The 23,604-nt window shown below is 34.4% G+C and overlaps 1 long non-coding RNA gene across 4 annotated transcripts in view; it reads left to right on the plus strand.

Moving 5' to 3' along the window:
* Window positions 1–23,604, plus strand: part of LOC135204192 (uncharacterized) — a 33,533-nt gene that overhangs the window by 5,242 nt on the left and 4,687 nt on the right. For 2 of the 4 annotated variants that reach the window (XR_010312152.1, XR_010312129.1), the window contains 3 exons: window positions 1,112–1,184; window positions 2,963–3,054; window positions 4,182–4,578. This is a non-coding gene — a long non-coding RNA (uncharacterized LOC135204192). Of the gene's footprint in view, window positions 1–1,111; window positions 1,185–2,962; window positions 3,055–4,181; window positions 4,579–21,513; window positions 23,543–23,604 lie in introns of those variants that run through there. The other 2 variants (XR_010312158.1, XR_010312140.1) reach the window with 2 other exon arrangements.

Raw genomic sequence — 23,604 nt, forward strand, 5'->3', positions numbered from 1 at the left:
TTATTGCAACTTCTAAGTCAGCCTCGCACTGTCCCTGATTAGTAAAAATTCCAGTTTTCTTTCAGGTTATGACGGGATACTATTAAGCTTTCGGGAAAGCACTTAGTCTTGTAGAAAAATTTAACTGGTGTAAAATGTAAGAACTTGACATGGTCAAACTAATTGAGGGTTTAAATTTAAATACTTTCGTATTTTAGGTAATAATTTTGACTGCGCAATCTAAGGGTTGCTGTGAATGTTAAAATGACTGCATTAGTAATGATCTAAACTATATTTCCGAAGGTCCTTACTGTTTCAAGAATGGTACTTGGAAATTTTTGTGTAACCTAAATATATAGAGGTTTTTAAAGTTGAATCCGATCCGAGTTACTGAGCGTAATATTCAGCATTTTTATACTGAACGGAAAGTTTTATATTTTTGAAGAATGTCTGAAGGAAGATGTTTCCTTTCAGGAATAGTGTACTCAACGTGAAAGCTTGATTAAATACGAATACTACACGAGACAGAGGTTAAACAACCACTCCAGGAACATTGCTTGTTGTTGCATTCTTCCGGAGATTTTCTATCAGTACTTGGAATTTGTCTCTCTTCTCAACTCTCTTTTGTCTAGTGTTGACAGATTTGATTAGGTATCCTTGCAACTGATCTACTTTCATTACTTTTACTAGACTCTGTCCTTGAGGCAGAACTTGCTTTGCTTGTGTAACATATGGAGAGTGGGTCCTTTGGAAATTGAGCAGTTTATTATTTGCACTGACATATTTTACTAGCTATCAGTAATTCTGTTTATTATTTTTTTTGGTTAGTAATATAACCAGTAATGCTTGGTATCCTGTTAAGTGCATAGTATTTTGAGTAAGATTGTCATTTACTAATGTATTTTGGTTTCCACTGCTTGTCATGGTCTAAAAAAAATTTGCGTGGAAAAGGCAGTTTGTTTTAAAACAATATTTGAAATAGTATTACTTTAAAACAATATTTAAAATAAAATTCCATAACTTTTAGTTTGGCGAGGATGTGATTATGAAACCTTTTTTTTTGTAGTTTTTACTGAATGTTTTCCTTATCTTCCAGTGTAGTCATGATTGAATTTCTGTTCTCTCTCAACAGTGCTGGTGCTACTGAGAAATTGCTGTTTGACTGTTAAAACGGCCTTTGACCTCAGCATAAGAAACTGTGAGCTGTAAGTATCACTTTTCACACGAGGTTGCAAGAAAAATTTAGGATTTTGATACTTTAATATTAGGTACTATTCCTGTCTAACTAGCAAATGCAGTTCTGGTTACTTGTTCCTTTAACTTAAGATCTCTCGAAGACTTTAGTTTATATTGATCTTTAGTTTTACATAATGAAGTGTGCAAAATATCTAGCCTAGTATCATTAAACACGTGTTTAGGAGAAAGTTATAAGCGCCTAGTTCAAGTACTAATGTCCCATATAACTTTATAATAATTTAAGGGAGTTGGTCTTAATATGGAGAAACTGATCCGGATATCTACGAGAAACTAGAGGTATCTTGTTAGAGATTCTAAACCAATTCTTTGGATTATTACACTAACATTTAAATGTAGGTAGTAATAGTAATACCTAACCATTGTCACTTCAAGGTAAAAGCTAAAAGTAATGTATGAAGGATGAGAATTGGATATGGTAATTATAAAAGCTAATAAATGGATAGGATTTACTATACTCTGTTTTTTTCCATCTGTCCATCCGCCTGTGGTGTTTTTGTATGGTAACACTGCGTCCCGGGCTTTAGACAGTTACATTCAGCTTACATTCAACGATTATAATAATATCCTATTTCGAATATTAACGATGTAATTCGCATACAGTAAATTATTAAAACACTTTTCAGTTGCAAATGTACACCCAGATATCCTTTTATTTACCTAAAACTTACACATAGCGTAACTATCTAAAGCCCGGGACGCAGTGTTACCATACGAAAACACCACAGGCGGATGGACAGATGAAAAAAAAAAAAAAACAGAGTATTATTATAGTTAACTAAATTTTCAGGCTTAGTTTAATTGGCCTCACCTTCATTTAATCACTAGTGTCACTGGTCAAGTAGGTCGTCATGAACACATCTGTGTAGAATGCAAGTGTTGGAATAAGATACAATGTGCTGGACTTTCGAGGTAGCTTAATCTTTACCGTGTATGAGTAATGTCACAATGGAAGATACAATCCCCCCCCCCCCCCCCCCCACCAACCCTTCCCCACCATGAGAAATAGAATTCAGGAGACGCCAGATACACAAACAAACAGTGAGAACATACACACACACACACACACACACACACACACACACACACACACAGCACCTGTCGGGGTACCAGAGCCACCACCCACTTCCAACTAGCCATACCTGTTAGTCCAGATGATTTCAACGTCTCGGGGATAAATAGATATCGTCACCAACCCGTGACTAAAATTCTTGCCTACTGACCAACCGTCCTATTGCAAATACCCTTCCTGCTATAAAGACAATGTAGCCTACATCATGTAGTATCTCAATTCGTAACCTTTTGTACTCATAGATGATGGCCAATGTTCTGTCGAAACGTCAGAGGAAACGAACCAAAGAAAACTGGATTCTTCGTCCTTAGGAAATGGGAGGAAAGTATTGTGGTAGTCCATGTTCCTTATAAAGGGGTTTTCGTCTGGTGACCTTGAAAGAAATTTGATCTTCTGCCTCCCTTCCTTCAACCAACTTCCCCCCCCCCCCCCCACAAAAAAAAAAACCCTCCATCACTATCTTCCCATGATCATCCCTTCCCCTCTCCCAGATGCTCCTCCAAATAAAACTTATATATATATATATATATATACTATATATATATATATATATATATATATATATATATAGATATATATATATATATATATATATATTATATATATGACGATACATGTTTGGTGAATTGTCCTTTTGATGGCCTATTTTCCTTTCAGAAATAAGAAATGGTTCCACTGATCTATACGGATTTTATGTGTAGCACCTTCAGACTGTTTAAGACCAGACACTTTCCACGTAGCCAACGAAGGTAATTGTTTTTGTACATATTTTAGTATGCCCACAAATGTTTTGTCTCTATTAATCCATAGTTTTATGTAAAAGATATTCCTGGATCTTGTCACATGACTATCTGGTGATTTCCGGTGGAATTGAATTTTGTCACCATCTTATTTCCACTTCCTTTCCAGTAAACAATAATCCTCAAAGGAATTTTCCATTTATCATTAGAATCATGGTCATCGTATGTCTTGCCTTTCAGTGTTCTGCATTGTGGGGATTAGCTGCCAAAACATTTAGAATTGATGTAAAGGATTAAATTTCTGTCACTGTTCATTTCCTGTACTATACATATCTTCACAGGTTCTCTTACCTCTGTTAAAAACTTCTTTTGGTTTTTTCCTACTTCAGTTTTTGATTCTTTTAAGATGAAACCTTTTTGCTCCATTGATAGTATTGTCGCAGTTGTGTCATTCAATTTAGCCATGTGTCTGAGCCTTGGATGTTGGATAAACATCTCTCGGTCCACTCCCCAGTTGTGTAGTTTGAAACTGTATTGAAGTTTTATTCTGTTAAGTTCAGAATATAGTATATTTTCCTCTTGGTTAACTGAGCGAATTTACTTTTGTTGTCGTGGATAAGAGCAAACGATTTTGAGTCTCTCTCTCTCTCTCTCTCTCTCTCTCTCTCTCTCTCTCTCTCTCTCTCTCTCTCTCTCTCTCTCTCGTAACTGATTATAGTGAGCCTGAATTAACGTTGCTTTTAATGCCAATGTCAATGTAATTTCTCTCTCTCTCTCTCTCTCTCTCTCTCTCTCTCTCTCTCTCTCTCTCTCTCTCTCTCTCTCTCTGGAACTTCCTTCGTGGAATGCTTGATCTGGGCCGACTTACTCTTCTAACTGGTTATAAGGGCTGCATTAACGTTGTTTTTATTGCCCCTGAACTACTCTCTCTCTCTCTCTCTCTCTCTCTCTCTCTCTCTCTCTCTCTCTATTGTAGTTAACGTCAACAGAGCCAGAGTGACAGTCATCTTCATGCAAAAGAGTTTAAAAGTACCATGATATGAATTCATATCCAGAGTTAATTTTGAAAAGGAAGTCCGGGAAGTATTGAAATGAAATTCATACTTAAAATTTACAGTAAGTTCTTTGCTTTCCAGGTATATTTGAGAAGCTGGGATCACTCACTGGCAGACAGGAATTGAAGCTCCAGCCCATCAGATGAAGAAAAATTGTACTCGTTTAAAAATCACAAGAATTTTTTAACAGAGGTGATTGTTGTTGTTGTTGTTAGGCCAGGAGGGCTGTTCAATTGCTGTTCATTTGCTGTGCCATGATATTCATCGTACTGACTTTATAAATAACAGCATTAGTCAATTATTGTTGGCAATATTCAAGAGAAATTTTCTTTAGTCTGGTGGCCGGTGAATATAAGGCTTAGCTTTCATTGAAAAAGGGAAAATGAAAATATATCACTCTGGCCTTAAAGAAAATAATAATGATTGTCAAGGTAAAAATATATTCTGCAGAATGTATAAAATTTGCTTATGCCTGAATGCTTCCAGTGAGAGCCAACAATGGTGAAACCATCGATGGTTAGCAACGGGTTAGACCTTCCAATGATAGTGTGAGTCCTTTGTCTCATCTGTTCATTTCCAACCCGTAGGGAGACAGTTCCACCAGTGTACTTCACACCGCGCACTGTAGGCATTACTTTATTAGGTTCTTTGTGGCGTCCCTTCGACCCGTAGTTGTAACCCCCTTCATTCCTTTCAACGTACTCCGTTCATAATCTCTTTATTCCATGTTACTTTAGTATGATGTATGTATGTTTATGTAGTATGTATGTATGATATGGTATGTATGTTGTATGTATGTATGTATGTATGTATGTATGTATGTATGTATGTGTTACTTTGCTGTAATTTCCCGTTATTTTGACCAGACGACATTCATTTGTTTCCGTTCACACATTTCTCTGTTCAACTTGGGTAGCTTTGGTGTACTGTGTTTAGTCTATTCTCTTTTTAGACTGTGTTTCAGTCATTTGATGTTTCAGTCATTTGATGTTTGTCATTTGATGTTTCAGTCATTTAATGTTTCAGTCATTTAATGTTTCAGTCATTTGATGTTTTCAGTTTCATTTGATGTTGGCGTCAGTCATTTTGATGTTTCAGTCATTTAATGTTCAGTCATTTATGTTTCAGCATTTAATGTTTCATTTCATTTGATGTTTCAGTCATTTGATGTTTGTGTTTCATTTGTCATTTATGTTTCAGTCATTTGATGTTTCAGTCATTTGATGTTTCAGTCATTTGATGTTTCAGTCATTTAATGTTTCAGTCATTTGATGTTTCAGTCATTTGATGTTTCAGTCATTTGATGTTTCAGTCATTTATGTTTCAGTCATTTAGTTTCGTCATTTAAATGTTTCAGTCATTTGATGTTTCAGTCATTTAATGTTTGTCATTTGATGTTTCAGTCATTTGATGTTTCAGTCATTTAATGTTTCAGTCATTTAATGTTTCAGTCATTTAATGTTTCAGTCATTTGATGTTTCTTTCATTTGATGTTTCAGTCATTTAATGTTTCTTTCATTTGATGTTTCTTTCATTTGATGTTTCAGTCATTTGTTGTTTCAGTCATTTGATGTTTCAGTCATTTAATGTTTCTTTCATTTGATGTTTCTTTCATTTGATGTTTTCAGTTCAATTTGATGTTTTCAGTGGCATTTAATGTTTCTTTCATTTTAATGTTTCAGTCATTTCATGTTTCAGGTTTTTGATTGTTTCAGTCATTTAATGTTTCATTTGATTTTTCAGTCATTTGATGTTTCAGTCTTTTGATGTTTCAGTCATTTGATGTTTCAGTCATTTAATGTTTCTTTCATTTGATGTTTCAGTCTTTTGATGTTTCAGTCTTTTGATGTTTCAGTCATTTAATGTTTCAAGTTTCATCGATGTTTCATTCTTTTTTGTTAATGTTTCAGTCATTTGATGTTTCAGTCATTTAATGTTTCTTTCAGTTTGATTGTTCAAAGGTTTCATTTAATGTTCTTTTCAATTTAATTGTTTCAGTCAATTTAGATGGTTTCAGTCATTTTGATGTTTCCGTCCATTTAATGTTTCTTTCATTTGATTTGTTTCAGTCATTTAAATGTTTCAGTTCCTTTTGATTTTGTGTCAGTCCATTTATGTTTGTCATTTGATGTTTCAGTTTCATTTGATGGTTTCAGTCATTTAATGTTTTCTTTCATTTGATTTGTTTCAGTCATTTGAATTGTTTCAGTCATTTGCTGTTTCAGTTCATTTGATGTTGCAGTCATTTGATTTGTTTCAGTTCATTAAGTTTCAGGTCATTTGATTTGTTTCAGTCATTTAATGTTTCAGTTTCATTTCTGATGTTTCAGTCATCTGATTTGTCATTTGACGTTTCAAGTCATTTAATGTTTCAGTCATTTGATTTGTTTCAGTTTCATTTGATGGTTTTCAGTTTCATTTGATTTGTTTCAGTCATTTAATGTTGTCATTTTGATGTTTTCAGTCATTTAAGTTTCAGTTTCCATGATGTTTCCAGTTTCATTTATGTTCAGTCATTGATTTGTTGCAGTCATTTGATGTTTGTCATTTGATGTTTCAAGCATTTAATGTTCCAGGTTTCAATGTGATGTTTCAGTTTCAATTTGATTTGTTCAGTCATTTGAGGGTTCAGTTTCATTGAATGTCTTGTCTTTGAGTTTCAAGTCATTTGATTTGTTTCAGTTTCATTTGTTAAAAAATGGTTTTTTTTTTCAGTTATTAATGTTCAGTTTCATTTGAGTTTCAGTTTCATTTGACGTTTCTTTCATTTGAATGTTTCTTCAGTCATTTAATGTTTCCTTTCATTTGATTTGTTTCTTTCATTTGATTTGTTCAGTCATTTGTTTGTAAGTCCATTTGATGTTTCAGTTTCATTATGTTTCTTTCATTTGATTTGTTTCTTCCATTGGATGTTCAGTTTCATTGAGTTTAGGGGTTTCATTGGATGTTTTTTCAGTTTGAATGTTTCTCAGTCATTTTAATGGTTTCGTCTTATGATTTGTTTCAAGTCATTTAATGTTTGTTCATTTGATGTTTCAGTTTTCAATTTGATTTGTTTTCAGTTTCTTTTGATTGTTTCAGTCATTGATTGTTCCGTCATTTAAGGTTCTTTCAATTTGATGTTTCAGTCTTTTGATTTTGTTTTCAGGTTTTCTTTTGATGTTTCAGTTCATTTAATGTTCAGTTTCATTTGATGTTTTCAGTCTTTTGATTTTTTGTTTACAGTCATTGATGTTTCAGTTTTCATTTAATGTTTCTTCAATTGATTTGTTCAGCATTTAATGTTTCCTTTTCATTGAATGTTTCAGCATTTGATGTTTCAGGTTTCATTGTGATGTTTCAGTCATTTAATGTTTCTTTCATTTGAGGTTTTCAAGTAATTTAATGTTCAGTTTCTTTTGATGTTTCCAGTTTTCATGTTAATTTTGCAATTGATTTTGTTTCAGTCATTTGAATGTTTCAGTCATTTGAATGTTTCGTTTCATTTGATGTTTCAGTTTCATTTGATTGTTTTCAGTTTCCATTTGATGGTTACAGTTCATTTGATGTTTCAGTCATTTAATGTTTCTTTCATTGTTTGATGTTTCAGTTTATGAGGTTCAGTTTCATTGATGGTCCAGTTTTTCATTTAATGTTTGCATTGATTTGTTTCAGTAATTTGATGTTTCAGTTTCTTTTGATTTGTTTCAGTTTATGATGTTCAGCATTTGATGTTTCAGCTTTCATTTGATTTTTGTTTCAGTCTTTGGATTTGTTTCAGTGCATTTGATGTTCAGTCTTTTGATTTGTTTCAGTTTTTTATTTGATGTTTCAGTCCATTTGATGTTTCTTCATTTGTGTTTTCATTTTGAATGTTTTGTTCTTTCATTTGTCGGTTCCGTCTTTGCTGTTTAAGTTTCATTTAAGTTCCAGTCATTGATTTGTTTCAGCATTTCAGGTTTCTGTCTTTTGATGTTTCAGTTCCATTTTGATGTTGCCAGTTTCTTTGATTTTTCAGTCATTGATTTGTTTCAGTCATTTGATGTTTCAGTCTTTTGATGTTTCAGTCATTTGACGTTTCAGTCTTTTGAGGTTTCAGTCATTTGATGTTTCAGTCATTTGATGTTCAGTCACTTGATGTTATTCATTTGATGTGTCAGTCATTTGTTGATTCTGTCCTTTGATGTTTCAGTATTCGAGTTTCAGGTCATTTGATGTTTCAGTCATTTAATGTTCAGTCATTTGATGTTTAGTCACTTAATGTTTCTTCATTGATGTTTCAGTCATTTGATGTGTCTTCATGTGTTGTTACTTTCTTTGATGTTTCTTTCATTTGTTGTTTATGCTTTTGATGTTTCAGTTCATTTAATGTTTCAGTCATTTGATGTTCTGTCTTTTGATGTTTACTCATTTGATGTTCAGTCATTGATGTTCTGTCTTTGATGTTTCAGTCATTTGATGTTTCAGCATTTGATGTTTCTGTCTTTTGATGTTTCTGTCTTTTGATGTTTCAGCCATTTGATGTTTCAGTCATGTAAGTTTCAGTCATTTAATGTTTCTTCATTTGATGTTTCGTCATTGATGTCTTTAATTTGATGTTTCTCATTGATGTTCTGTCTCTTTGAGTTCAGTCATTTGATGTTTCAGTCTATTTGAGGTTCGTTTTTTGAGGTTTCAGTATTTGATGTTTAGTCATTTAATGTTCAGTCATCTAAGGTTTCTTTCATTGATGTTTCTTTCATTTGAGTTATCAGTCATTTAGAATGTGCTTCTTCCATTTTGATTGTTTCTTTTCAATTTTATGTTTCAGTCATTTGATGTGTCAGTCATTTTAATGTTTCAGTCAATTTGATTGTTTCGTCTTTTGATGTTGAACATTGATGTTTCAGTCATTGATGTTCAGTCTTTAATGTTTCAGTAATTAATGTTTCAGGCATTTAATGTTTCTTTATTTGATGTTTCTTAATTTGATGTTTCAGTCATTTGTTGTTTCAGTCATTGTGTTCATCATTGAGTTCAGTCATTTGATGTGTCTTTCATTTGTGTTCTCGTCATTTGATTGTTTCTTTCATTTGAGTTCAGTCATTTGTTGTTCCGTCATTTGATGTTTCAGTCATTTGATGTTTCTTTCATTTGATGTTTCTTTCATTTGTTGTTTCTGTCTTTTGATGTTTCAGTCATTTAATGTTTCAGTCATTTGATGCGTTCAGTCATTTGATGTTTCAGTAATTTGATATTTAAGTCATTTAATGTTTCAGCATTATGATGTTTCAGTCATTACGTTTCTTTCATTAATGTTTCTTCTTTGATGTTTCAGTCATTGATGTTTCAGTCATTGATGTTTTCTTTCATTTGAGTTTTTCATTGTTGTTTTGTCTTTTGATGTTTCCAGTCATTTAATGTTTCAGTATTTGATGTTTCAGTCATTTACGTTGCAGTCATTTAATCGTTTATTTTCATTTGATGTTTCAGTGCAATTTTTGATGTTTCAGTCATGTGATGTTTCTTCATTTGAGTTTCTTTATTGTTGTTTCTGTCTTTTTGAGTTTCAGTCAATTAATGTGTTTCAGTCATTTGATGTTTCAGTAATTTGAGTTCAGTCATTGATGTTACATTATAATGTTCAGTCATTTAATGTTTCAGTCATTAATGTTTCTTTCATTTGAGCGTTTCTTTCATTTGTTGTTTCATTCATTTGATGTTTCAGTCATTGGATGTTTCAAGTCATTTGTGTTTCAGTCATTTGATGATTTCAAGTCATTTTGTTGTTCAGTCATTTGATGTTTCAGTCATTGATGTTTCAGTCATGATGTTTCAGTCATTGATGTTCAGTCATTTGATGTTTCAGTCATTTGATGTTGTCAGTCATTTGTTGTTTCAGTCATTTGATGTTTCAGTCATTGCTTGTTCAGCATTTGATGTTTCATTCATTTGAGTTTCAGCAATTTGATGTTTCATCATTTGGTAGTTTCATTCATTTGATGTTTCAGTCATTTGATGTTTCAAGTAATTTGGAGTTTCAGTCATTGTGTTTCAGTCATTTGATGTTTCAGTCCATTTGTTGTTTCAGTCATTGACGTTTCAGCATGTGATGTTTCAGTCATTTGATGTTTCAGTCATTTGTTTTTCAGTCATTTGATGTTTCAGTTCATTATTGATTGTTTGTTCAAGGTCTTTGAATTTGTGTTCTTTCAATTTTGATGTTTCAGTTCATTTGATGTTTTCAGTTTCAATTTGATGTTTCAGTCATTTTGATTGTTTCAGTTCATTTAATGTTTCAGTCATTTGATTTTTCTTTCATTGATTTGTTTCTTTCATTTGTTGTTTCTGTTGTTGTCTTTTGATTTGTTTCAGTTTCATTTTTTTTTCAGTCATTTGATGGTTTCACAGTCATTTAATTTTTCAGTTAATGTTGATTTAATGTTTTCCGTCATTATGTTTCAGGTTTCCCATTTGAATTTTGTTTCAAGTCCATTTAATGTTTCTTTCATTTCTGTATTTCTTTTCTTTGATGTTTTCAGTCATTTGATGTTTCCAAGGGTCCATTTGAATGTTTCTGTTTCCTTTGATGTTTTCTTTCAGTTTGTTGTTTCTGTCTTTTTGATGTTTTCAGCATTTAATTGTTGCGTCATTTGATTTTTCAGTTCATTTATGTTTCAGTCATTTAATGTTTCATTTCATTTGATGTTTTCAAGGTTCATTTTGATGTTTTCAGTCCATTTGATGTTTCTTTCATTTGATGTTTCTTTCATTTGTTTGTTTCTGTCTTTTGATGTTTCAGTCATTTAATGTTTTCAGTTTTCATTTGATGTTGCAGTTTCATTTGATGTTCAGTTTCATTTTGATGTTTCCGTTATTTAATGTTTCAGTTCCTTTAATGTTTCAAGTCCAATTTAATGGTTTCTTTCATTTGATTTGTTTCTTTCATTTGTTGTTCAGTCATTATGATGTTTCAGTCATTTGATGTTTCAGTCATTTGAATGTTTTCATTTGGATGTTTCATTTGATGTTTCAGTCATTTGATGTTTTCAGTTTCATTTGATGTTTCAGTCATTTGATGTTTCAGTCATTTGATGTTTCATTTGTCATTTGATGTTTCAGTCATTTGATGTTTCAGTCATTTGATGTTTTCGTCATTTGTTGATGTTTTCAGTCATTTGTTATTTGTTTCAGTCATTTGATGTTTCATTTGTCATTTCATTTGATTTTGTTTCAGTCATTTGATGTTTCTGTCATTCCTTTGATGTTTCATGTCATTTGATATTTCTGTCATTTGATGTTTCTTTGATTTCATTTGATGTTTCAGTCATTTTGATGTTTCTGTCATTTGATGTTTCAGTTTCCTTTGATGTTTGTGTCGTTTGATTGTTTCAGTTTCATTTTGATGTTTCAGTCATTTGATGTTGTCATTTGATGTTTCAGCCAGTTGAGTCCATTTGATGTTTTCAGTATTTGATGTTTCCTGTCATTTATGTTTTCAGGCATTTGATGTTTTAGTTCATTTTGATGTGTCAGCTTTCATGATGTTTCATGATGTTTCAGCTTTGTGTCAGTCATTTGTGTTTCTATTTGATGTTTCAGTCCATTTGAATGTTTCTGTCTGATGTTTCGTCTTTGATGTTTCAGTTTCATTTTGATGTTTCAGATATGATTTGTCAGTCATTTGAGTTTCAGCTTTGATGTTTCAGTCATTTGATGTTTCAGTCATTTGATAATCCTGGTATTTATTTGAAACTTTGGTTGGGTTTTTAACTTTAAATATGTTTGGGATCTTCATAAGTTCAAGTGAGATGCAATGCACTATTATTGTAATGCAATTCAACTTATATTTTAATATTTTAGTTAAATTGTTATTTATTTATTAATTGGTTAATTTATTTTCTAGTAACTGATCCTCTCTTTCCATATTTCCCAATACCTTCTGTTACTTCTTACAATTGAACACCATAATATTCTTTGGAAGGGTGAATTTCAAGTCATCGGCTCCTATGGTGGGCATGATCTATATGAATAGAGCCCATCTTCGTAATAATAATAATAATAACATAAACATAAACATAAACATAAACATAAACATAAACATAAACATAAATTTTTATACAAATTTGTATACAAATAAAAATCTTTATACAAATAAAAATTTTTATACAAATAAAAATTTTTATAAAAACAAATAAAAATTTTTATAAAAAACAATAAAAATATAAAAATAGAAAAATATAAAATCATAATAAAAATAGAAATCATAATAAAAATAAAAATCATAATAAAATCATAAATAAATAAAATCCTAATAAATCAAAATAATAAAAATAAAAACAATATCATAATAAAAATAAACATCAAAAATATATCATCATAAAAATAAAAATCATAATAACAATACATAATAAAAAAATTAAAAATCAAAAATATAGCATCCATAAAAATAAAATCAATAATAAAATAGAAAAATCATATAAAAATAAAAAATAAAAATAAAGAAATCATAATAAAATAAAAATCAAATAAAAATAAAAATCAAAGAAATATCATCATAAAAATAAAAATAAAAAAATATCATCATAAAAATAAAAATCAAACAAATATCATCATAAAAATAAAAATCAAACAAATATCATCATTAAAATAAAAATCAAACAAATATCATCATAAAAATAAAAATCAAACAAATATCATCATAAAAATAAAAATCAAACAAATATCATCATAAAAATAAAAATCAAACAAATATCATCATAAAAATAAAAATCAAACAAATATCATCATGAAAATAAAAATCAAACAAATGTCATCATAAAAAATAAAAATCAAACAAATGTCATCATAAAAATAAAAATCAAACAAATGTCATCATAAAAATAAAATCAAACAAATGTCATCATAAAAATAAAAAGCAAACAAATGTCAGTCATAAAAAATAAAAATCAAACAAATGTCATCATAAAAATAAAAATCAAACAAATGTCATCATAAAAATAAAAATCAAACAAATGTCATCATAAAAATAAAAATCAAACAAATGTCATCATAAAAATAAAAATCAAAACAATGTCATCATAAAAAATAAAAATCAAACAAATGTCATCATAAAATAAAATCAAACAAATGTCATCATAAAAATAAAAAATCAAACAAATGTCATCGATAAAAATCAAACAAAATATAAACATAAAAATAAAAATCAACAATATCATCATAAAATAAAAATCAAACAAATATCATCATAAAAACAAAATCAAACTAAATACATCACAAACAAAATATCATCAATATAAAAATCAAACAATATATCAAATAAAAATAAAACATAAAAAAAATAAAAATTCAAACAAATATCATTCCATAAAAATAAAAAAATCAAACAAAATTCCATCATAAAAATAAAAAATCAAAACAAAATATCAAAATAAAAAATAAAAAAAATAAACAAATAATAAAAATATAAAATAATAATATCATAATAAAAAAATTACAAATAAAATCAATAATAAATTAATAAATAAGCTAATCAATAATAATAATAATAATAATAATAATCAATTAATAATATAATAAGTCTTATTGAAAGATATTGCTGCATCAGCTGCATTCAACTTGTAAATAGTCTTCTCTATTTTTCTAATAATAGCTTTCTCTCTGCTATACAAAAAGGCAAAGTAACGAGAACTGAAGGGATAAAGCTACCAGATGGGAGCAACATAAAACACATAGATGAGACGGGATACAAATACCTGGGAATAATGGAAGGAGGGGATATAAAACACCAAGAGATGAAGGTGACACGATCAGGAAAGAATATATGCAGAGACTCAAGGCAATACTCAAGTCAAAACTCAACGCTGGAAATATGATAAAACAATCCATAAACACATGGGCAGTGCCAGTAATCAGATACAGCGCAGGAATAGTGGAATGGACGAAGGCAGAACTTCGCAGCATAGATCAGAAAACCAGGAAACATATGACAATACACAAAGCACTACACCCAAGAGCAAATACGGACAGACTATACATAACACGAAGGAAGGAGGGAGAGGACTACTAAGTATAGAGGACTGCGTCAACATCGAGAACAGAGCACTGGGGCAATATCTGAAATCGAGTGAAGACGAGTGGCTAAAGAGTGCATGGGAAGAAGGACTAATAAAAGTAGACGAAGACCCAGAAATATACAGAGACAGGAGAATGACAGACAGAACAGAGGACTGGCACAACAAACCAATGCACGGACAATACATGAGACAGACTAAAGAACTAGCCAGCGAAGACACATGGCAATGGCTACAAAGGGGAGAGCTCAAGAAGGAAACTGAAGGAATGATAACCAGGCGGCAGCAAGATCAGGCCCTAAGAACCAGATATATCCAAAGAAACGATAGACGGAAATAACATCTCTCCCATATGTAGGAAGTGCAATACGAAAAATGAAACCATAAACCACATAGCAAGCGAATGCCCGGCACTTGCACAGAACCAGTACAAAAAGAGGCATGATTCAGTGGCAAAAGCCCTCCACTGGAGCCTGTGCAAGAAACATCAGCTACCTTGCAGTAATAAGTGGTACGAGCACCAACCTGAGGGAGTGATAGAGAACGATCAGGCAAAGATCCTCTGGGACTATGGTATCAGAACGGATAGGGTGATGCGTTCAAACAGACCAGACGTGACGTTGATTGACAAAGTCAAGAAGAAAGTATCACTCATTGATGTCGCAATACCATGGGACACCAGAGTTGAAGAGAAAGAGAGGGAAAAAATGGATAAGTATCAAGATCTGAAAATAGAAATAAGAAGGATATGGGATATGCCAGTGGAAATCGTACCCATAATCATAGGAGCACTAGGCACGATCCCAAGATCCCTGAAAAGGAATCTAGAAAAAGTAGAGGCTGAAGTAGCTACAGGACTCATGCAGAAGAGTGTGATCCTAGAAACGGCGCACATAGTAAGGAAAGTGATGGACTCCTAAGGAGGCAGGATGCAACCCGGAACCCCACACTATAAATACCACCCAGTCGAATTGGAGGACTGTGATAGAGCAAAAAAAAATAATAATAATAATAATAATAATAATAATAATAATAATAATAATAATAATATAATAATAATAATAATAGTAAAAGTAGAAGACCATCTTTCAAACAGGTACTGTTAAAAGATATTGCTGCATCAGCTGAGTTGATTCTGTTGAGTTTTCTCTATCTTACTTATGATAGCTTTCTCTTGGGTACTACAGTTAACAAATAAAGTTCCAATTCCAGGCATAATAGGGGTGTAGTGAAATATGAGGAGTAATGTCCATAGAGTTTAATTGTAAAACGTGCTGATGCTATTTAATAAAATAAAATGATAATGCTAACTTTAGCATTATCATATTTATATTAAAAATTTTAGTTTTACAAGTAAACTCTATTGGCATTACTCTATATTTAACTACCCCTATTATGCCAGGAATTGGAAGGTTGTTAACTGTAGTACCCAATGGAAAGCTATCATAAGTTAGATAGAGAAAACTATAAAATCAACTCGGCTGATGCACGAATATCCTATAAAAAAAAAAAAAATAATAATAATAATAAAATCCCCCACCAATAAAAGGCTGCAGAAGGAAGTGTAGGGGCACAAAAGACCAGCTCCTGATAGACAAAATGGTAATGAACAGTAGGAGAAGGAAAACCAACGTAAGCATGGCATGGACAGACTACAAGAAAGCCTTCGACATGATACCACACACATGGCTAATAGAATGCCTGAAAATATATGGGGCAGAGGAAAACACCATCAGCTTCCTCAAAAATACAATGCGCAACTGGAATACAATACTTACAAGCTCTGGAATAAGATTAGCAGAGGTTAATATCAGGAGAGGGATCTTCCAGAGCGACTCGCTGTCCCCACTACTCTTCGTAGTAGCCATGATTCCCAAGACAAAAGTACTACAGAAGATGGATGCTGGGTACCAACTCAAGAAAAGAGGCAACAGAATTAACCATCTGGTGTTCATGGACGACATCAAGCGGTTTGGTAAGAGCATCAAGGAAATAGATACCCTAATCATGACTGTAAGGATTGTATCTGGGGACATCAGGATGGAGTTTGGAATAGTAAAATGCGCCTTAGTCAACATACAAAATGGCAAAGTAACGAGAACTGAAGGGATAAAGCTACCAGATGGGAGCAACATCAAACACATAGATGAGACGGGATACAAATACCTTGGAATAATGGAAGAAGGGGATATAAAACACCAAGAGATGAAGGACACGATCAGGAAAGAATATATGCAGAGACTCAAGGCAATACTCAAGTCAAAACTCAACGCCGGAAATATGATAAAAGCCATAAACACATGGGCAGTGCCAGTAATCAGATACAGCGCAGGAATAGTGGAATGGACGAAGACAGAACTCCGCAGCATAGATCAGAAAACCAGGAAACATGTGACAATACACAAATCACTACACCCAAGAGCAAATACGGACAGACTATACATAACACGAAGGAAGGAGGGAGAAGACTACTAAGTATAGAGGACTGCGTCAACATCGAGAACAGAGCACTAGGGCAATATCTGAAAACCAGTGAAGACTTGTGGCTAAAGAGTGCAAGGGAAGAAGGACTAATAAAAGTAGACGGAGACCCAGAAATATACAGACACAGGAGAATGACAGACAGAACAGAGGACTGGCACAACAAACCAATGCACGGACAATACATGAGACAGACTAAAGAACTAGCCAGCGATGACAATTGGCAATGGCTACAGAGGGGAGAGCTAAAGAAGGAAACTGAAGGAATGATAACAGCAGCACAAGATCAGGCCTTAAGAACCAGACATGTTCAAAGAACGATAGACGGAAATAACATCTCTCCCATACGTAGGAAGTGCAATACGAAAAATGAAACCATAAACCACATAGCAAGCGACTGTCAGGCACTTGCACAGAACCAGTACAAAAAGAGGCATGATTCAGTGGCAAAAGCCCTCCACTGGAGCCTGTGCAAGAAACATCAGCTACCTTGCAGTAATAAGTGGTACGAGCACCAACCTGAGGGAATGATAGAAAACGATCAGGCAAAGATCCTCTGGGACTATGGTATCAGAATGGATAGGGTGATACGTGCAAACAGACCAGACGTGACATTGATTGACAAAGTCAAGAAGAAAGTATCACTCATTGATGTCGCAATTGGAGGACTGTGATAGAGCACACACACACACCCAGTCGAATTGGAGGACTGTGATAGAGCACACACACACACACACACACCCAAAATAATAATAATAATAAAACAGAAGTCTCGAAAGTCATAGATCAGAAAACCAGGAAACATATGACAATACACAAAGCACTTCACCCAAGAGCAAATACGGACAGATTATACATAACACGAAAGGAAGGAGGGAGAGGACTACTAAGCATAGAGGACTGCGTCAACATCGAAGACAGAGCACTGGGGCAATATCTGAAAACCAGTGAAGACTTGTGGCTAAAGAGTGCATGGGAAGAAGGACTAATAAAAGTAGACGAAGACCCAGAAATATACAGACACAGGAGAATGACAAACAGAACAGAGGACTGGCACAACAAACCAATGCACGGACAATACATGAGACAGACTAAAGAACTAGCCAGTGATGACACGTGGCAATGGCTACAGAGGGGAGAGCTAAAGAAGGAAACTGAAGGAATGATAACAGCAGCACAAGATCAGGCCTTAAGAACCAGACATGTTCAAAGAACGATAGACGGAAATAACATCTCTCCCATACGTAGGAAGTGCAATACGAAAAATGAAACCATAAACCACATAGCAAGCGACTGTCAGGCACTTGCACAGAACCAGTACAAAAAGAGGCATGATTCAGTGGCAAAATCCCTCCACTGGAGCCTGTGCAAGAAACATCAGCTACCTTGCAGTAATAAGTGGTAAGAACACCAACCTGAAGGAGTGATAGAAAACGATCAGGCAAAGATCCTCTGGGACTATGGTATCAGAACAGATAGGGTGATACGTGCAAACAGACCAGACGTGACGTTGATTGACAAAATCAAGAAGAAAGTATCACTCATGATGTCGCAATACCATGGGACACCAGAGTTGAAGAGAAAGAAAGAGAAAAAATGAATAAGTATCAAGATCTGAAAATAGAAATAAGAAGGGTATGGGATATGCCAGTGGAATTCGTACCCATAATCATAGGAGCACTAGGCACGATCCCAAGATCCCTGAAAAGGAATCTAGAAAAACTAGAGGCTGAAGTAGCTCCAGGACTCATGCAGAAGAGTGTGATCCTAGAAACGGCGCACATAGTAAGAAAAGTGATGGACTCCTAAGGATGCAGGATGCAACCCGGAACCCCACACTATAAATAGCACCCAGTCGAATTGGAGGACTGTGATAGAGCAAAAAAAAAATAATAATAATAATAATAATAATAATAATACCCTTTACCATATTTTTTTTTAATTCAGTAGTATTTTGCCACTGTTACCAATACACTGTAATGGGTACTTTCTCTTCTGTCCTTCTCAGATGTCTATTGTGCATCCTTTTTGCCAGGTTAGTGTTAAGATATTCAATTACAATAGTGATTTTTATCCTTCCTCTTCATCTTGTTGGTGTTAGGCAAATATCTGTACCTTATTTAGCCCTTGCCCAGTCGTGTGGGAAAGGGTGGTTAGTTTTTGTTGACCCTGCAGTTCATTTAAGACAAACCCTACTACGTATATTTTGATAGCTGAAATAGATGGCTGCCTCCTTCTTGCTCTCGACTGAGTGTTCAGGCACACGTTAAGGTGGGAAGTTTGTCTCCCCTGAAACACAGACAGGATTAATTCGGTCATGGGCTTTGTAAGGCTACAGTTGGTAAATGGATTCATATGTATACATATGTGTATATCCCATAGTATGTATATATGTAAATAAATGTGTGTGTATGTATATGGATGTATATTATACATATTAATATAAATGTATATATATGTATATGTGTGTATATATGTCTTACCCCCCCCCCCCATTTTTATTAAACTACACAAATTGGAAAAACTTACCTGTCGTCAATGGTGCCCTTTGTCTGCAACTATGTCGTTAGGCTATTAAGATCTCGAAAGTATAAAAATATACTATTTATTACCCAAAGCAGTTGAATATAAAATAGAACAAAATGATTAAAAAGTCATAATGACAGAAAACCCAAATCTGCCCATAAAGAAACCAGTAAGTTAACATTCTACCTTCCTGACTATGAATTCACTCCCAGACCCAAAATGTCAATAGGTTCATCATATTAGTCAGGTTAGAGATTCCCGTCTCGAAATTAGCCATGGAATAGGGCCCATCTGTAATAAAGATAATAATGGATAAAATATACACTCCACACATCACTCTTTTCAAAGTATTCACGTAGAGAGTATTTCACACTTCTCTCTCTTTTTCAAAGGTAACGGTTTTCTAAGTCTTTACAAAATATGTCCTACCTTTACGATGGGGCTTTCTCTCCCGACACTCGGCGTGTACCACCTGACCTCTTGGTGTTCACCGCCAAGAATGTGACTTTTGCAAGTGCCTTGGACTATTAGGCCTGTAACATCCGTACAAACGAATGTACATGCCTAACGACAGGGTGAGTGATCTCTCAGTTAAACTGCTTGCGTATTCAAATTCCTTCACTCAAGTAAGCTGCCCCTACAGCTCCGCTTGTCTCCAAGCAAGACATGATATGTGATTTCCCTTAACATTACACACTTGTAAGATGGCTCGGCCACCTATGTCCTCTGTGCACTTCTGTCGCACACCGCATCAACAACTAATGCACAATGTATCAATTTACCATGAGGTAAATTGATACATTGATCAATTTACGACGAAGCACAAGGGCTCCAGCATTGGAGGTGGCCCTACCAATGCTGGAGCCCTTGTGCTTCGTCGATACACAAAAGTTTAAGAACTCCTAGCGCACAAATGGTGATCAGTATAGCACCTAACACTATCATTAATATTGGTATTGTATAACGGTCACTAAAGAAAGGCTCATCCTCGCCACTATCCTCCAGCGGCGGGACTGTTAACGGTCTCCACTGTAGGCGGAATTAGAACCGCCTCATGGTTCTCAAGTAGGTGGTTATGAAACACTTTTGTGGACGAGTTGTAAACACGCCAACTAAGTACCATGAATAAATCCAAGAGAACCCTGCAGGAACCATCAAACAGCTGGGATCCCTGTAGGATGAGCGAATTGTTGTAGACGCAGGTCGAGTGCGTAAACCAACTCGAAACAACTCAGCACGCGCCATTATTCAGCGTCTGCGACCCTCGTGAGTGTATCCAACACCCTCTCGTCGCGAAACTGTAGATTCGACGTTTTCTACTGAAGGAAACGTGGTCACCACCCCGTTGTCAAGGAAATATCCCGTGACTTCTATGCAAGTGCTACTCGCACCCGCCTCATCGAAGACTGTAAACTCCTGATTTATCCCAGAACGTATCCTGAGACGATATATCGAAGACATCTCATCCTCTGCAAAGGCAGTCCATAGAAACGCCATTCGTGTGTAGACTTGACTCGACCTCTGGTACTGTAGAATGAAGTCGTCTCCATTGCCATCATCACGTAGAGTTGGGAATTCTCTAAAGTCATTGTGTGTCCGTATTTAAAAAGGTCTACATGGTCATAAAATAACTTAAGTCTTGCTTTACTCCACAAATCCGTCATTAATTAATATACTCAATCTACTAGTCAAATATAAAAAATTCCTCGCTAAACCAAATATAATCTTTACCCACTGAATCCTCACAAATAATCCTATATATGGCAAACACGCCATCAAAAGAGAACTCATAATGTCTAAAAGCAAAGACCCCTTTATGGTTTATATAACTAGCCTCCATAAAATATAATGCCGAACACCCCTTCTATCTAACTCACATACCGCGACAAATTATATCTCCTATCTACAATAAAAATGCTATTTAGAGCTTAACCCCCATTACAGATTTCGTCAAGGTAATTCTCGTAATATACCTGGATGGAATGACTTGGTTAAAGATCTGTATACATACTCACGAGAAATGTTTTTACTGTGGAGGCACACTGAAGGGCACACTGCATTGCTAATGAGACAGGTGAGAGCGCAGTTCAAACTTGCTCTTAAGCACTGCAGGTTAAATGAAAAACAACTAAGAGCCGATGCAATGTCTAGAAACTTAGAATCTGGTGATTATCCTCGTCTTTGGAAAGATATCCAGTCTTTAAATCCCAAAACTAAAAAGCTATCACAGAGAGTAGGGGAAGCAGTCGGAGACGAAGCTATTGCAAGTATGTGGGGCGATCACTTCAACAATTTCCTGAATTGCATAAATGATCAAGATTCCTGAAGGGATGTAGATAACCTCCTTACTGACAACATTCAATTTCATTTTGCAGACCGTATTTCGCCAGGTAACATCAGCGATGCCATAAACAGCCTACCTAATAATAAATCGCCCGGCTGTGATGGTCTTCCTGCAGAGGCCTTCAAACTCTGCCATCCGATAATTTACATTTTGCTAGCTGCCCTATTCAATGCGTGCATAATTCACCGGTTTCTTCCAGACTCCCTACTCTTAGTTCACTTGATACCATTAATCAAAAACAAGCTAAAGGATGCAGCTGACCCTGGCAACTACCGGCCGATTGCAATCACAACGATCGCATCGAAGATACTTGAGTCTGTTCTTCTAGTGAGACTTCTCCCCTTTCTTCACACCACTGACAACCAGTTCGGGTTTAAAGCAAACCACTCAACCGACACCTGCATCTACATACTGAAAGAATTGCTGAACTACTACCTATCATCAGCCTCTCCTGTTTTCCTTTGTTTTGTAGATGTGAGAAAAGCATTTGACAGAGTAAATTACCTGAAGCTCTTCCTGAAGCTGCATAAAAGGGGCACACCCCTGTATCTAATTGGCATTTTACATTGCTGGTTCTCCACACAGCAATTCTGTCAAATGGGGTAACGTATTATCTTACACCTTCGGCTCCCTAAACGGGCTTCGGCAAGGGGGCATTCTCTCTCCATACTTGTTTAATACGTACACAGATGCCTTGAATGTCAAACTGAACTCACTCCCAATCGGATGCACCGTCAATGAAACAACTATAAACAACCTCTGTTACGCCGACGATATGGTTCTGATTTCCCCATCAGTGCAATGACATTCTGAGACGCCTCACAAACACTCCCCGCTACCACTCCGCCACACAGATGTTCATAGAAAACCACCTGGACAATTTAATTAAAAATCATTGTTAGGCGAACAATGTCCAGTCTGGTAACCCGAGTGAGAAACAGCAGCAACTCGCTCATACAAAGCATCCTAAGGAGTGAAGCAAGAAGAAGATCTAAATTGTGGGAAAGATGGGAAAGGGAGGCCTTTGTCCCCTAAAGGACTTAATCTCTGTACTGGCAAGATGTCATCTCCAGTTTTTGTCATTATTACATTTATTGCTGATATTTTAATTTTTCATTATTACTGTGATTACTATCAAGTTAAAGTTTTATTTACATTTAATTTATGTATTAAGCCCTCTGGACCTGACTACTGTAACCACCTAAGGTCTCTAGTTGAAATTTGAGTTATATAATATGTGCACCAACTGTTATTACTCTCAATGCATATTTTTTTTTCTCACCAATATTATTACTTATTACCAGTATGATGATTACTAGCTTTTATGCTACCTCAGCTATTTTGTGGATAAGTGCCGATTATTCATTTTCTTTTTCTATTTTATCATGTCTCATGTATCAAGATTGTGTATGTAACTGTCTGTATTTTGTATATTCAATGTATATGGCCCCGAGCCGAAATAAAGCATATTATTATTATTATTTTTATTATTATTATTATTATTATTATTACAACATCTCTCGTAAGAAAAGAAAAAGAAAAAGGGAGAAAAAACATAAGATAACAACAATAATAAGTGAACTTTCCCCCATTACACAGCGCACATAAGAGAAAAAGAAACATATGTAATTCAATATCTTTCCCAAAACGGAATGTGTACCGTTACGGGATCTGCTACCGCAACAATCCCATCGACCAGAAACGACCAGAAAAGAATCCCCTTACATGATACACTCCCGTGGAATGCCATAATCAGCATCTACAAGAATAGTGCAAATCTCCGAGTAATCAACTCCAAAGGGGAAAATCCGCAACTGGATTCATTACAGCAACATTAGCAAAAAAATCAACCTGTGAACATCTCAGGTGCTTCGAACTGCAGCATAGTCAGACTCGCAACGCCAGAAACTCATGATTCTCAAAAAAATGTTCTATACTGAAACTACATCAGCACATTTCACAGAACTATCTCTAGGATATGACCTAGGTGCTCCAAAGTTATCTCGAAGACATAATTCACCCAAACGATACTACCCAATTATATAAAAAATTATCACCTATTCGGGATAAAAAACTACGATAAACTCACAATTCCATAATTATATACCACCAAAAAAAAAAG

This window comes from Macrobrachium nipponense, chromosome 11 (assembly GCF_015104395.2).
Source record: "Macrobrachium nipponense isolate FS-2020 chromosome 11, ASM1510439v2, whole genome shotgun sequence".
NCBI lineage: Eukaryota > Metazoa > Arthropoda > Malacostraca > Decapoda > Palaemonidae > Macrobrachium > Macrobrachium nipponense.